The sequence below is a fragment of the Coregonus lavaretus genome, assembly GCF_964263955.1.
Source record: "Coregonus lavaretus genome assembly, contig: HAP1_SCAFFOLD_903, whole genome shotgun sequence".
In the NCBI taxonomy this organism is placed as follows: Eukaryota; Metazoa; Chordata; class Actinopteri; order Salmoniformes; family Salmonidae; genus Coregonus; species Coregonus lavaretus.
The window spans coordinates 12,550-27,500 of record NW_028163352.1 but is presented as its reverse complement, the minus strand read 5'-3'; positions in this window follow the sequence as shown (position 1 = coordinate 27,500).

The following is a 14,951-nucleotide window of genomic DNA, read 5'->3' as shown; positions in this document are numbered from 1 at the left end:
TACACTCAGAAGTTCCAAAAGAATAAGACATTTCAAATGTAATATTATGTCTATTTACAGTGTTTTAACAACGTGCAAATAGTTTAAGTACAAATGGGAAAATAAATAAACATAAATATGGGTTGAATTTACAATGGTGTTTGTTCTTCACTGGTTGCCCTTTTCTTGTGGCAACAGGTCACAAATATTGCTGCTCTGATGGCACACTGTGGTTTTTCACCCAGTAGATAAGGGAGTTTATCAAAATTAGGTTTGTTTTCGAATTCTTTGTGGATCTCTGTAATCTGAGGGAAATATGTGTCTCTAATATGGTCATACATTTGGCAGGAGGTTAGGAAGTGCAGCTCAGTTTCCACCTCATTTTGTGGGCAGTGTGCACATAGCCTCTCTCTCTCTCTCTCTCTCTCTCTCTCTCTCTCTCTCTCTCTCTCTCTCTCTCTCTCTCATTTAAGGGCTTTATTGACATGGGAATCATATGTTAACATTGCCAAAGCAAGTGAAGTAGTGAAATAAACAATAAATATGAACAATAAACATTACACTCAGAAGTTCTAAAAGAATAAGACATTTCAAATGTCATATTATGTATATATTTGTATTTAAATGTAAGTGTTTTTTGCCAATTTTTAACCACACACTTGTTGTTTGTGTACATGGATTTTGTAATGTCATATGTTTTTCCCTCAACACCACTTTCCATCAATTTGTATGCCAAACTGAGTCGAAAGGTTTTTGGAAATCAACCAATCATGAGAAGACTTTGCCTTTGTTTTTGTTTGTTTGTTTGTCAATTAGGGTGTGCAGGGTGAATACGTGGTCTGTCGTACGGTAATTTGGTAGAAAGACAATTTGACATTTGCTCAGTACATTGTTTTCACTGAGGAAAGTACAAGTCTGCTGTTAATGATAATGCTGGGGATTTTCCCACGGTTGCTGTTGACGCATATCCCACAGCAGTTATTGGGGTCAAATTTGTCTCCACTTTTGTGGATTGGGGTGATCAGTCCTTGTTTCCAAATATTGGGGAAGATGCCAGAGCTAAGGATGATGTTAAAGAGTTTAATTATAACCAATTGGAATTTGTGGTCTATATAGGATACCATCAACACCAAAGGCCTTTTTGGGTTGGAGGGTTTGTATTTTGTCCTGTAGTTCATTCAGTGTAATTGGAGAATCCAGTGGGTTCTGGTAGTCTTCAGTAATTGATTCTAAGATTTGTATTTGATCATGTATATATTTTTGCTGTTTGTTATTTGTTATAGGGCCAAAAAGATTGGAGAAGTGGTTAACACATACATCTCTGTTTTGGATAGATAACTCTTTGTGTTGTTGTTTGTTTAGTGTTTTCCAATTTTCCCAGAAGTGGTTAGAGTCTATGTATTCTACAATTACCTTGAGCTGATTTCTGACGTGCTGTTTCTTCTTTTTCCGTAGTGTATTTCTGTATTGTTTTAGTTCACCATAGCGAAGGCGTAGGCTCAGGTTTTCTTGGGTCTCTATGTTTTTGGTTAGATAGGTTTCTCAATTTCTTTCTTAGGTTTTTGCATTCTTCATCAAACCATTTGTCATTGTTGTTCATTTTCTTCGGTTTTCTGTTTGACATTTTTTGATTTGCTGAGAGGTCAAATATACTGTTTAGGTTTTCCACTGCCAAGTTTACACCTTCACTATTACAGTGAAAAGTTTTGTCCAGGAAGTTGTCTTAAAGTGATCAAATTTGTTGTTGCCTAATTGTTATTTGGTAAGTTTCCACACTACCTTCCTTCCATCTATAGCATTTCTTAATATTATTCAGTTCCTTTGGCTTTGATGCCTCATGATTGAGTATTGCTCTGTTCAAGTAGACTGTGATTTTGCTGTGATCTGATAGGGGTGTCAGTGGGCTGACTGTGAACGCTCTGAGAGACTCAAGTTGAGGTCAGTGATAAAGTAGTCTACAGTACTACTGCCAAGAGATGAGCTATAGGTGTACCTACCATAGGAGTCCCCTCGAAGCCTACCATTGACTATGTACATACCCAGCATGCGACAGAGCTGCAGGAGTTGTGACCCGTTTTTATTGGTTATGTTGTCATAGTTGTGCCTAGGGGGTCATATGGGGGAGGGAATGCTGTCACCTCCAGGTATGTGTTTGTCCCCCTGTGTGCTGAGGGTGTCAGGTTCTTGTCAAGTTCTGGCATTTAGGTTGCCACAGACTACTACATGTCCCTGGGCATGGAAACAATTGATTTCCCCCTCCAGGATGGAGAAGCTAGGATGGAGAAGGATGGAGAAGCCATTCCCTGGGCATGGAAACAATTGATTTCCCCCTCCAGGATGGAGAAGCTAGGATGGAGAAGGATGGAGAAGCCAGGATGGAGAAGCTGGATAAGAGCGTCTGCTAAATGACGAAAATGTAAATGTAAGCTGTCTTCATTAAAGTATGGGGATATAGGTGGCACACAGGAGGACATTTTTCTCTGTTGAGATAATTTATTTTGAATTTCTAGCCAAATACACTGCTCAAAAAAATAAAGGGAACACTAAAATAACACATCTTAGATCTGAATGAATTCTTTTTTCTTTACATAGTTGAATGTGCTGACAACAAAATCACACAAAAATTATCAATGGAAATCAAATTGATCAACCCATGGAGGTCTGGATTTGGAGTCACCCTCAAAATTAAAGTGGAAAACCACACTACAGGCTGATCCAACTTTGATGTAATGTCCTTAAAATAAGTCAAAATGAGGCTCAGTAGTGCGTGTGGCCTCCACGTGCCTGTATGACCTCCCTACAATGCCTGGGCATGCTCCTGATGAGGTGGCGGGTGGTCTCCTGAGGGATCTCCTCCCAGACCTGGACTAAAGCATCCGCCAACTCCTGGACAGTCTGTGGTGCAACGTGGCGTTGGTGGATGGAGCGAGACATGATGTCCCAGATGTGCTCAATTGAATTCAGGTCTGGGGAACGGGCGGGCCAGTCCATAGCATCAATGCCTTCCTCTTGCAGGAACTGCTGACACACTCCAGCCACATGAGGTCTAGCATTGTCTTGCATTAGGAGGAACCCAGGGCCAACCGCACCAGCATATGGTCTCACAAGGGGTCTGAGGATCTCATCTCGGTACCTAATGGCAGTCAGGCTACCTCTGGCGAGCACATGGAGGGCTGTGCGGCCCCCCAAAGAAATGCCACCCCACACCATGACTGACCCACCGCCAAACCGGTCATGCTGGAGGATGTTGCAGGCAGCAGAACGTTCTCCACGGCGTCTCCAGACTCTGTCACGTCTGTCACATGTGCTCAGTGTGAACCTGCTTTCATCTGTGAAGAGCACAGGGCGCCAGTGGCGAATTTGCCAATCTTGGTGTTCTCTGGCAAATGCCAAACGTCCTGCACGGTGTTGGGCTGTAAGCACAACCCCCACCTGTGGACGTCGGGCCCTCATACCACCCTCATGGAGTCTGTTTCTGACCGTTTGAGCAAACACATGCACATTTGTGGCCTGCTGGAGGTCATTTTGCAGGGCTCTGGCAGTGCTCCTCCTGCTCCTCCTTGCACAAAGGCGGAGGTAGCGGTCCTGCTGCTGGGTTGTTGCCCTGCTACGGCCTCCTCCACGTCTCCTGATTTACTGGCCTGTCTCCTGGTAGCGCCTCCATGCTCTGGACACTACGCTGACAGACACAGCAAACCTTCTTGCCACAGCTCGCATTGATGTGCCATCCTGGATGAGCTGCACTACCTGAGCCACTTGTGTGGGTTGTAGACTCCGTCTCATGCTACCACTAGAGTGAAAGCACCGCCAGCATTCAAAAGTGACCAAAACATCAGCCAGGAAGCATAGGAACTGAGAAGTGGTCTGTGGTCACCACCTGCAAAACCAGTCCTTTATTAGGGGTGTCTTGCTAATTGCCTATAATTTCCACCTGTTGTCTATTCCATTTGCACAACAGCATGTGAAATGTATTGTCAATCAGTGTTGCTTCCTAAGTGGACAGTTTGATTTCACAGAAGTGTGATTGACTTGGAGTTACATTGTGTTGTTTAAGTGTTCCCTTTATTTTTTTGAGCAGTGTATAAAATGTTCCTGTTTTGATTAATTGAATAGAGTGATTTAGGTCTGCTCTATACCAAATTAGCGTACCCCCTGAGTACCTTCCCTGTTTCACACCTGGTAGTTTGGTGAATGGGACTACCAGCTCTCTGTAACCTAGAGGGCAACCAGTGGTCCATCTCCTCTATAACATGTTTCTTGTAGGATGACATTGTCTGTATTTCTGATTTCTTTGGTGAAGTCAAGGTTCCTGCTCTTTAGGCCAAAGGCAGATGACCTCAGGCCTTGGATATTCCAGGATGAAATAGTGAAGGCTTTGTGTTCCATAAAGTGTCCAATGTTGTTAGTTGTGTGGTTTGGACTCAGACCAGTAAGTGTGAGTAGAGCCTGCTGAGCCTCTGGTACATGCCATTGTAAGAGTGTAAGAGTGGGGGTTGGGCCTGTTTGCCTGCTCACGGCCTGGGCATATGTGTGACTTTCATGTTGAGGCCCTCTTTGCGGGAGTGGGGGTCATTGGTTGAGCAGGAGGGGCATAGGTCTGATCTGAGCGGGGCTAAATGGGGTGTGGGCATGGTTGACTTGGAGGAGTGTTGATTGGTTGGGGTGGGGGTGTGGATGAGGCTGGTGGTGTTGTGGTCTGGATGTAGGTCCTCTTGGCGGGGGTCCTCTATGTGTAGGTCCGGGGGGGGGGGGGGGGGGGGGGGCTGCGGTTGAGGGCGATGTCCTTTAGGGTCCGGGCGAAGGTGGGCACTGCTGCCTTGTATAGGTGGACCTGGTCGTAAAGGCTGTTCACGTCCAGGGTGGAGTGGTGGGCAAGGTAAACGTTTGGTTTTGAGGCACAGTCACAGGAAATATTTGCATTTACCCTCTAATAATAATAATAATAATAATATGCCATTTAGCAGACGCTTTTATCCAAAGCGACTTACAGTCATGCGTGCGTTTTTGTGTATGGGTGGTCCCGGGGATCGAACCCACTACCTTGGCGTTACAAGCGCCGTGCTCTACCAGCTGAGCTACAGAGGACCCTCTGTATGGTCCTCTGTAGCTCAATTGGTAGAGCATGGCGCTTGTAACACCAGGGTAATGGGTTCGATCCCCGGGACCACCCATACGTAAACATTTATGCACACATGACTGTAAGTCGCTTTGGATAAAAGCGTCTGCTAAATGGCATATTATTATTATTATTATTATTATTAGCAGGATGGAAGTATTTTCGTGGTAGCAGGGAGGAAATAACCACTTGTGCGCTGGGGAAAGTAGAAAAAGCTTTTTCAATCACTCCCTTCAGTGCTGTGGCCACACTTTCCTGCTGTGTTCTCAGGTCGTTTGTGCCTGTGTGTATTATAATGTGGCTGGGTGATCCTAGTTGGTCCTCAGACAGAAGGTCTAGGGCGCACTGGGTGTTTGGACACCAGAGTTTAGACGCTGTGTGTTTGGGAACATTTTCTTGTATGTATTTCCCATTTGAGTCCGTAAGGAGTACAATTTGTGCCTTGTGTATGTCCTCAGTGGGTGCGGGGGGGTTGTTAGGAGGGCTATCAGGGTGGCTGACAGGGGGGGTGCTCAGAGGGGGTGGGATCCCCTGGGCTTGGGGTTCTTCATTTTTCTGTCCTGCTGTGATGTCGAGGCTATGGTCAGGATCTGGGGTGGACTGTTCCTCATTTGTTCTTCAAAGGCCTCTGCATTTGGGTGGGGTAGGCTGTGGAACTCTCCTACCATTGTTGGGCTCAAGGGCTTTGACACCTCTCACTTCACACCTCAGTGCTAATTGAAGTTGCTGTCAGATTGTGTTCTGTTTTAGCAAGCTTGGTAGCCTTAATTTAGCATTCAGTCCTTATAAGTAAAATATATAATTGTAATGTATTTTTCTTATTGGTTGTAAAAGTAGCTTCAGACTAAACATTACTCACTCAGTTCCAGGTTGGGTGGTGTTTTCAGGGTTCTGTTGTTTGTTTGCCAGAGCATTTGCTGTATAGCTTGGAAATAAGAATCTTTAGTAGTAGTAATCGTTCCAGGTAATTTTGTCCAAAATCAGGTTGTAGGTTTGGAAATTTGATTTGGAGTGAAGGTTATGTTGTGGAGGGTAGTATCCTGTATACAGTGGGGGAAAAAAGTATTTAGTCAGCCACCAATTGTGCAAGTTCTCCCACTTAAAAAGATGAGAGAGGCCTGTAATTTTCATCATAGGTACACGTCAACTATGACAGACAAAATTAGGGGAAAAAATCCAGAAAATCACATTGTAGGATTTTTAATGATTTTATTTGCAAATTATGGTGGAAAATAAGTATTTGGTCAATAACTAAAGTTTCTCAATACTTTGTTATATGCCCTTTGTTGGCAATGACACAGGTCAAACGTTTTCTGTAAGTCTTCACAAGGTTTTCACACACTGTTGCTGGTATTTTGGCCCATTCCTCCATGCAGATCTCCTCTAGAGCAGTGATGTTTTGGGGCTGTCGCTGGGCAACACGGACTTTCAACTCCCTCCAAAGATTTTCTATGGGATTGAGATCTGGAGACTCCAGGACCTTGAAATGCTTCTTACGAAGCCACTCCTTCATTGCCCGGGCAGTGTGTTTGGGATCATTGTCATGTTCCATACACAAAAATGTATGCACGCATGACTAAGTCGCTTTGGATAAAAGCGTCTGCTAAATGGCATATTATTATTATTATTATGTTGAAAGACCCAGCCACGTTTCATCTTCAATGCCCTTGCTGATGGAAGGAGGTTTTCACTCAAAATCTCATGATACATGGCCCCATTCATTCTTTCCTTTACACGGATCAGTCGTCCTGGTCCCTTTGCAGAAAAACAGCCCCAAAGCATGATGTTTCCACCCCCATACTTCACAGTAGGTATGGTGTTCTTTGGATGCAACTCAGCATTCTTTGTCCTCCAAACACGACGAGTTGAGTTTTTACCAAAAAGTTCTATTTTGGTTTCATCTGACCATATGACATTCTCCCAATCCTCTTCTGGATCATCCAAATGCACTCTAGCAAACTTCAGACGGGCCTGGACATGTACTGGCTTAAGCAGTGGGACACGTCTGGCACTGCAGGATTTGAGTCCCTGGCGGCGTAGTGTGTTACTGATGGTAGGCTTTGTTACTTTGGTCCCAGCTCTCTGCAGGTCATTCACTAGGTCCCCCCGTGTGGTTCTGGGATTTTTGCTCACCGTTCTTGTGATCATTTTGACCCCACGGGGTGAGATCTTGCGTGGAGCTCCAGATCGAGGGAGATTATCAGTGGTCTTGTATGTCTTCCATTTCCTAATAATTGCTCCCACAGTTGATTTCTTCAAACCAAGCTGCTTACCTATTGCATATTCAGTCTTCCCAGCCTGGTGCAGGTCTACAATTTTGTTTCTGGTGTCCTTTGACAGCTCTTTGGTCTTGGCCATAGTGGAGTTTGGAGTGTGACTGTTTGAGGTTGTGGACAGGTGTCTTTTATACTGATAACAAGTTCAAACAGGTGCCATTAATACAGGTAACAAGTGGAGGACAGAGGAGCCTCTTAAAGAAGAAGTTACAGGTCTGTGAGAGCCAGAAATCTTGCTTGTTTGTAGGTGACCAAATACTTATTTTCCACCATAATTTGCAAATAAATTCATAAAAAATCCTACAATGTGATTTTCTGATTTTTTTTTCTGAATTTGTCTGTTATAGTTGACGTGTACCTATGATGAAAATTACAGGCCTCTCTCATCTTTTTAAGTGGGAGAACTTGCACAATTGGTGGCTGACTAAATACTTTTTTTCCCCACTGTATGTTGAAAAGGGTCGGGCTTAAACTGCATCCCTGTCTCAACCCACGGCCCTGTGGAAATTTTAACAGCACACTTGTTGTTTGTGTACATTGATTTTATAATGTTGTATGTTTTTCCCCCAACCCCACTTTCCATCAATTTGTATAGCAGACCCTCATGCCAAATTGAGTCAAAAGCTTTTTTGAAATCAACAAAGCATCTGAAGACTTTGCCTTTGTTTCGTTTTATTTGTTTGTCAATTAGGGTGTGCAGGGTGAATACGTAGTCTGTCGTACGGTAATTTGGTAAAAAGCCAATTTGATATTTGCTCAGTACATTGTTTTCACTGAGGAAATGAACTAGTCTGATGTTAATGATAATGCAGAGGATTTTCCCATGGTTGCTGTTGACTAATATCCCACGTAAGTTATTGGGGTCAAATTTGTCTCCACTTTTGTGGATTGGGGTGATCAGTCCTTGGTTCCAAATATTGGGGAAGATGCCAGAGCTAAGGATGATGTTAATGAGTTTAAGTATAGCCAATTGGAATTTGTGGTCTGTGTATTTTATCATTTCATTGAGGATACCATCAACACCACAGGCCTTTTTGGGTTGGAGGGTTTGTTTTTGTCCTGTAGTTCATTCAATGTAATTGGAGAATCCAGTGGGTTCTGGTAGTCTTTAATAGTTAATTATAATATTTGCATTTGATCATGTATATTTGTTTGCTGTTTGTTCTTTGTTATAGGGCAAAAAATATTGGAGAAGTGGTTTACCAATACATCTATGTTTTGGATAGATAGCTCTTCGTGTTGTTTGTTTAGTGTTTTCCAAGTTTCCCAGAAGATTTCTGACATGCTGTTCCTTCTTTTTCCATAGTGTATTTCTGTATTGTTTTAGTGATTCACCATAGCGAAGACATAGGCTCATGTTTTCTGGGTCTCTGTTTTTGGTTGGATAGGTTTCTCAATTTTTTTCTTAGGTTTTTGCATTCTTCATCAAACCATTTGTCACTGTTGTTACTTTTCTTCGGTTTTCTGTTAAAGATTTTTAGATTTGATAGGGAAGCTGAGAGGTCAAATATACTGTTTAGGTTTTCTACTGCCAAGTTTACACCTTCACTATTACAGTGGAACGTTTTGTCCAGGAAGTTGTCTAAAAGGGATTGAATTTGTTGTTGCCTAATTGTTTTTTGGTAGGTTTCGACACTACTTTCCTTCCATCTATAGCATTTCTTAATATTATTCAGTTCCTTTGGCTTTGATGCCTCATGATTGAGTATTGGTCTGTTCAAGTAGACTGTGATTTTGCTGTGATCTGATAGGGGTGTCAGTGGGCTGACTGTGAACGCTCTGAGAGACTCTGGGTTGAGGTCAGTGATAAAGTAGTCTACAGTACTACTGCCAAGAGATGAGCTATAGGTGTACCTACCATAGGAGTCCCCTCAAAGCCTACCATTGACTATGTACATACCCAGCATGCGACAGAGCTGCAGGAGTTGTGACCCGTTTTTATTGGTTATGTTGTCATAGTTGTGCCTAGGGGGTCATATGGGGGAGGGAATGCTGTCACCTCCAGGTATGTGTTTGTCCCCCTGTGTGCTGAGGGTGTCAGGTTCTTGTCCAGTTCTGGCATTTAGGTCGCCACAGACTAGTACATGTCCCTGGGTCTGGAAATTATTGATTTCCCCCTTTCAGGATGGAGAAGCTGTCTTCATTAATGCATGGGGATTCTAGTGGGGGAATATAGGTAGCACACAGGAGGACATCTTTCTCTGTTGAGATCATTTCCTTTTGAATTTATAGCCAAATGTAAAATGTTCCTGTTTTGATTAATTGAATAGAGTGATTTAGGTCTGCTCTATATTAAATTAGCATACCCCCTGAGTCCCTTCCCTGTTTCACACCTGGTAGTTTGGTGGATGGGACTACCAGCTCTCTGTAACCTAGAGGGCAACCAGTGGGTCTGTCACCTCTATTTTTATTTATTTAAACTAGGCAAGTAAGTTAAGAACAAAATCTTATTTACAATGACGGCCTACACCGGCCAAACCCGGATGACGCTGGGCCAATTGTGCGCCGCCCTATGGGACTCCCAATCACGGCCGGTTGTGATACAGCCTGCAATCGAACCAGGGGGTCTGTAGTGATGCCTCAAGCACTCAGTGAGATGCAGTGCCTTAGACCGCTGAGCCCATGTTTCTTGTTGGATGACAATGTCCGTATTTCCGATTTCTTTGGTGAAGTCCAGGTTCCTACTCTTTAGGCCAGAGGCAGATGACCTCAGGCCTTGGATATTCCAGGATGAAATAGTGAAGGCTTTCCGTTCCATAAAGTGTCTAATATTGTTGGTCATGTGGTTTGGCCTCAGGCCAGTAATTGTGAGCAGAGCATGCTGTGCATCTGGTACATGCCATTGGCTTGGGCTAGTGTAAGAGTGGGGGTTGGGCCTGTATGCCTGCTCATGGCCTGGGCGTATATGTGACTTTCATGTTGAGGTAGTCTTTGCAGGAGTGGGGGACATGGGGTGGGGACGAGGGGCATAGGTCTGATCTGACGGGGCCTAAATGGGTTGTGGGCATGGTTGACTTGGGGTGGTGTTTATTGGTGGGGGTAGGGGTGTGGATGTGGCTGATGGGGGGGCGTCCCACAGGTCTGGGAGAGTGTCTCGCTGGTCTGGACGGGGTGTCTGTTGATCTGTTGCTCCTGTGTGAGGTGTTGGGTCTGCGGTTGAGGGCGATATCCTTTAGGGTCCGGGTGAAGGTTGGCACTGCTGCCTTGTAGAGGTGGACCTGGTCGTAAAGGCTGTTCAAGTCCAGGGTGGAGTGGTGGGCCAGGTAAATGTTAGGTTTTGAGGCACAGTCACGGGAAATACTTGCATTTACCTGCAGTATGGTAGCAGGGTGGAAGTCTTTTCGTGGTAGTAGGGTTGAGATAAACACTTGTGCGTTGGAGAAATTAGAAGAAGCGTTTTCTATCACTCCCTTGAGTGCTGTGGCCACCCTTTCCTGCTGTGTTCTCAGGTCATTTGTGCCTGTGTGTATTATTATGTGGCTGGGTGATCCTAGTTGGTCCTCAGACAGAAGGTCTAGGGCGCGCTGGGTGTTTGGACACCAGAGTTTAGACACTGTGTGTTTTGGAAAAAGTTTATTTTCTTGTATGTATTTCCCGTTTGAGTCCATAAGGAGTACAATCTGTGGCTTGTGTATGTCCTCAGTGGGTGTGGGGGGGTCGTCAGGAGGGCTATCAGGGTGGCTGACGGGGGGTGCTCAGAGGGGTTGGGATCCCCTGGGCTTGGGGTTCTTCATTTGTTTGTCTGGCTGTGATGTCGAGGCTATGGTCAGGGTCTAGGGTGTACTGTTCTGCTGCGGTGGCGAGACTTTGGCCAGGATCTGAGGTGGACTGATCAGCTGGCTTCTCTGCGGGGGTAGGCAGCTCTCTAACAGGTTGTTCTCTGTCACCCGTCATCGTTTTCACCTTCTCCTCCAGCACTCTGATCCTCTCCTCTAGTGCTCTGTTCTTCTCCTGCTCCTGCTCTTTCTCCTGTTGATGTTGTCTCACCACAGTCCAGAGTACAGATATGTCTCTCTCTACCTCCAGCTCTCCGGGTCTGGTTAAGGGGGTGTTGTTGTGCTGAACTGTTGTCTTGGTCTGTGCTGACTAGAGTGTAATCCCCTGCTGTTCCAGCTCCACCTGCCTTACCTCCAGTTGGGTGAATTTATTTTTCATTTCAATTAGGGAGTAGTAGTCTGTGCTGGGAAGTTGACTTTCCGCTTGGGGTTGCTCGTCTGTGGGGTTATTTAATGAAGACGTCTGGTCTGACCTGCTCGGGGTGGGGGTATCTTTCTCAAAGGAGAGCTTCTCCTGCTGAGCTATTTCTTTGATTTGGTGAATGTCCAGCTGGAACTGTTTGGGGTTGCCCTGTACCAATACTGTTCCAGATTGATAGAAATGTATATTAGCTGACTCCTCGTTGTCTAGTATCCTGAGTTTCCACCCATCGCTAACACCCTCTTAGGGGTGTGTGCTAGTATAGCACTGTGCCATGCCAGGGGATGGTCTGTGTGGAAGATAAGGTTGCTTTTGTTCCCATTTTTATAAAAGTCAGCAAAAAGTGTCTCCTGATTTCCCATAAGGAGCTTCATTTTGTACTATTTTTGTGTCTTATCATTCTTTACATACAGAGGGTACTGTATTTTAATTACCTCTGAACAGCGAGAGGGTGTTTCTAAGGCCTCTCCATTTGTTTGGAGTAGACAGGGCGACTCTCCTGCCATTGTTGGGCTCAAGGGCTTTGACACCTCTCACTTCGCACGTCAGTGCTAATTGAAGTTGTATCTCTTTGTACTAGCAAGCTTGGTAGCCTTAGCATTCAGTCCTTATAATGTAAAATATATCATTGTAATATATTTTTCTTCTTGGTTTTTGAATGTAAAAAATTCCATCTCTCTCTCTCTCAAAATTATATTTAATTGAAGGGCTTTATTGGCATGGGAAACGTATGTTAACATTGCCAAAGCAAGTGAAGTAGATAGTAAACAAAAGTGAAATAAATAATAAATATTAACAATAAAGCTCTCTCTCTCTCTCTCTCTCTCTCTCTCTCTCTCTCTCTCTCTCTCTCTCTCTCTCTCTAACCAGAATAGAAAGACTAAATAGAATATTCAGTGTATCACTCATTGTAGCACTTTATGAATGAGCAACAAATACAGTATGCAATTGTGTTGGTGCATGCGTGTGATCATGTGTGTGTCTGTGTATGCACAGTAGTGGATACTATTCCCTCTCTAGCACAGTGTTGGGTGAGCCAGAGCCATAGAGAACAGCACTGTCATGTGATTTCAATTCATCATGAAGGAAAGATACTCTACTGCCAGAGCCAATCCCTATTTAGACAGACTCAGAGATACTCTACTGCCAGAGCCAATCCCTATTTAGACAGACTCAGAGATACTCAACTGCCAGAGCCAATCCCCATTCAGACAGACCCACCACAGCCTGAAGACTCAACACTGTGCATGGATACACACACACGCGCACACACAGACGCGCGCGCACACACACACACACACACACACACTGCAGCTCTAGCTGACACAGTGGGAATGAGAGTGAGAGAGCCAGATGAAGAAAAAGCTACAGAAATGTAATTAAACTATGCTATAAAATTTTCTTGCGTGTGTGTGGGGCTGGGGTTTGCAATTCCACGGTAACGGAATTACGCTTTGACTTTAAAATCAGGGCTGTAGTGCTGCCGGAGCGCGGAGGAGCAGTCCTCCCTCAATTTATTTTTCAATTTGAGAATACACAGACCTGGTAAAACTATTTCTGGAAAATGAATTCTGATGAATTCTAAATAAATTATATTTAATTACCACTAAAATGCCATGAAAAACTATAGAATGACAAAACAAATCAATATGTATAGCAGCCTAGAGGTACAGTTGAAGTCGGAAGTTTACATACACTTAGGTTGGAGTCATTAAAACTCGTTTTTCAACCACTCCACAAATTTCTTGTTAACAAAGTATAGTTTTGGCAAGTCGGTTAGGACATCTACTTTGTGCATGACACAAGTAATTTTTCCAATTGTTTACAGACAGATTATTTCACTTATAATTCACTGTATCACAATTCCAGTGGGTCAGATGTTTACATACACTAAGTTGACTGTGCCTTTAAACAGCTTGGAAAATTCCAGAATATGTCATGGCTTTAGAAGCTTCTGAAAGGCTAATTGACATAATTTGAGTCAATTGGAGGTGTACCTGTGGATGTATTTCAAGGCCTACCTTCAAACTCAGTGCCTCTTTGCTTGACATCATGGGAAAATCAAAATAAATCAGCCAAGACCTGGGAGCAATTTCCAAATGCCTGAAGGTACCACGTTCATCTTTACAAACAATAGTACGCAAGTATAAACACCATGGGACCACGCAGCCGACATACCGCTCAGGAAGGAGACGCGTTCTGTCTCCTAGAGATGAACGTACTTTGGTGCGAAAAGTGCAAATCAATCCCAGAACAACAGCAAAGGACCATGTGAAGATGCTGGAGGAAACAGGTACAAAAGTATCTATATCCACAGTAAAACGAGTCCTATATCGACATAACCTGAAAGGCAGCTCAGCAAGGAAGAAGCCACTGCTCCAAAACCGCCATAAAAAAGCCAGACTACGGTTTACAACTGCACATGGGGACAAAGATCGTACTTTTTGGAGAAATGTCCTCTGGTCTGATGAAACAAAAATAGAACTGTTTGGCCATAATGACCATTGTTATGTTTGGAGGAAAAAGGGGGATGGCTTGCAAGCTGAAGATCACCATCCCAACCGTGAAGCACGGGGGTGGCAGCATCATGCTGTGGGGGTGCTTTGCTACAGGAGGGACTGGTGCACTTCACAAAATAGATGGCATCATGAGGAAGGAAAAGTATGTGGATATATTGAAGCAACATCTCAAGACATCAGTCAGGAAATTAAAGCTTGGTCGAAAATGGTCTTCCAAATGGACAATGACCCCAAGCATACATCCAAAGTTGTGGCAAAATGAGAATTGAGTGGCGCAGTGGTCTAAGGCACTACATCGCAGTGCTAGCTGTGCCACTAGAGATCCTGGTTCGAATCCAGGCTCTGTCGTAGCCGGCCGCGACCGGGAGACCCATGGGGCGGCGCACAATTCGTCCAGGGTAGGGGAGGGAATGGCCGGCAGGGATGTAGCTCAGTTGGTAGAGCATGGCATTTGCAACGCCAGGGTTGTGGTTTCGATTCCAGTATAAAAAAAATAAAAAATTAAAATGTATGCACTAACTGTAAGTCGCTGTGGATAAGAGCGTCTGCTAAATGACTAAAATGTAAATGTCAAATGGCTTAAGGACAACAAAATCAAGGTATTGGAGTGGCCATCACAAAGCCTTGACCTCAATCCTATAGAAAATGTGTGGGCAGAACTGAAAAAGCTTGTGCGAGCAAGGAGGCCTACAAACATGACTCAGTTACACCAGCTCTATCATTAAGAATGGGCCAAAATTCATTCAACTTATTGTGGAAAGCTTGTGGAAGGCTACCCGAAACATTTGACCCAGAATAAACAATTTAAAGGCAATGCTATCAAATACTAATTGAGTGTATGTAAACTTCTGACCCACTGGGAAT